Genomic DNA, 2,196 nt, shown 5'->3' on the forward strand with positions numbered 1-2,196 from the left:
CATTAAAGGCTTTTATAAATATAACTTAATCACTTCAAGGAATAAAATTGGCTACAACAGAAATATGTTATTGAACTTAACTTAACGTTTGACATGTACATAAGCTGAGGTTCTTACTTGGTTACATATATTAGCGGAAATTCCCGCGCTTCGGGCAGGTATAACTGCTTGTTCCTTCTGAAGGCTATTAGGCCTGCGGCCTTTTTTGGTATTGTCTGACAGTTCTACAACAATGTACTCATACTTGACATTCAATAATGTTCACCATCCATGAGAAAAAGGATTTTATTGAAATTTTAGTTTAAAAAGGAGCTATCATCACAGCAATACATCACAGAGTAGATTTTATTGAAGTATTTTATTGTAAACGCAGTTGTCAATGAAAGTGCCTTGCTTTTCTGTTGCAACACTCTATGAGATTTTCACTAAATAAAAACAAATCATTTTTTTTATTGTTTTATATTTGAAACTTACTATCCTTTTTGTTTATAATTGTTATTGGTTAAATCTGAAACATATCACTTTTGTGGAAATTTCAATTGTTTAATTTATTGCTCAGCTATAAAAATACTGCCTAGTTATAAAAATATTGACTAGTTATAGCTGGTGATGATCGGTGGGGTAGTTCCTGAGATCCGAGTTTTGGACGTATACATCGCAAACTCCATTATAATAAGAAAACCATTTGTTTCTGTCAAAACCTGTTTTATTGTATGTCTAGTCCTGTAAATCAACTTTCCCTTAGTATTTTTTAACGAGATATGTATCTATCCTCACATATCTGTTTGCTTAGTTATTTTATCTAACTCTCTAACTTCAACAGTATCTAAACAAAATAATCTTAGCGACTCTGTTAACTGAATATAATAACTGAATAACTACTGAAAGATTGGCTCCATTATTTACAGTTTTTTCTGTGAAACATATACTAGCTGAAACATCGTCTGAATTAATTGCAATTTGCCGAAAATGTTATTAAAGCTTTGATTCTGTTTCAAAATTAATTACTCAACTTTCCAATTTACATTTAAAAGAAATGTTTATAAGGAATATTAATCTTTTAATAAGCTCTTTTAAATTTGTTTACAAGTTTTTGTATGTTATATTTTTGCATAATTTGTCAGTTCTGTGTTGAAATGTGAATCAACTTTATTTTTTCACAATAATCACACACATTTATATATATATGCATACACGCGCGTATGTGTTAAGTGTTTTTAATTTATGCACGAGAACATAGTATACACCAAAATTTACGTGTACTCACCTTGCCTTGTTAATAAAATTTAAGTTTAAAACCTCTTGCATGGTCTAGTTACTCCAATTCGGTTAAACAAAGATCTCATCCTTTTAACAGGTTTGGCATTGTGATTACTTTAGTACATTACGAAACCTTATCTTGCTTTTGATATATTCAACCTGAATGGAACCTTATGCAAAAAATGGAGCTAGAAGCCTGGTCAGCAGCACCTGTCACCCATGTAACTACTCTTAACCGAATGGCGGGATTAACTACCACGATCATAACACCTTCACAGTGTGTTCATCAGCATATCGCCAATTGAACTTTGAACCTACTAATATACATATTACATGCTAAACAGGAGGCCCTGTCCGCATATCCTTATCAGAAATATGAAAAAAAAAAAACATGTAACTTATTTTTCTTATATCTTACTTAGCTACTCATTGATTAGTTTTTACTTCCATTGCTCTTAATAATAGGATTTCTCGTTTCAATTATCTTGGCCCGGCATAGCTAGGTGGTTCGAATCCCAATCCCACCAAACATGCTCGCCCTTTCAACCGTGAGACCGTTATAACGTGAGGGTCAGTCCCACTATTCGGTGGTAAAAGAGTAGCCCAAGAGTTGGCGGTTGGTGGTGATGACTAGCTGCCTTCCCTCTAGTCTTACTGTTACACTGCTAGATTAGGGATGGCTAGCGCAGATAACCATCGTGTAGCTTTACGCGAACTTAAAAAGCAAGCAAAATTCAACTACCTTTACCTCATTCTAATTTGTCATTTCTAATAAGGGTCGGCGTGGCCTAAAGTTATTGTGTCAGAATGTGAATATGAGGGTTCTTGGTTTTTCATGTTTATTTATTACAAAACCTCACTCCGTACTGTGGGGCTGTAGTGGGTTATAAGAGTGACATTATTGGATTAAAGTAATCCAAGATTTGACGATGGATG

Source organism: Limulus polyphemus, unplaced genomic scaffold (genome assembly GCF_000517525.1).
Source record: "Limulus polyphemus unplaced genomic scaffold, Limulus_polyphemus-2.1.2 Scaffold2952, whole genome shotgun sequence".
Taxonomy (NCBI): Eukaryota; Metazoa; Arthropoda; class Merostomata; order Xiphosura; family Limulidae; genus Limulus; species Limulus polyphemus.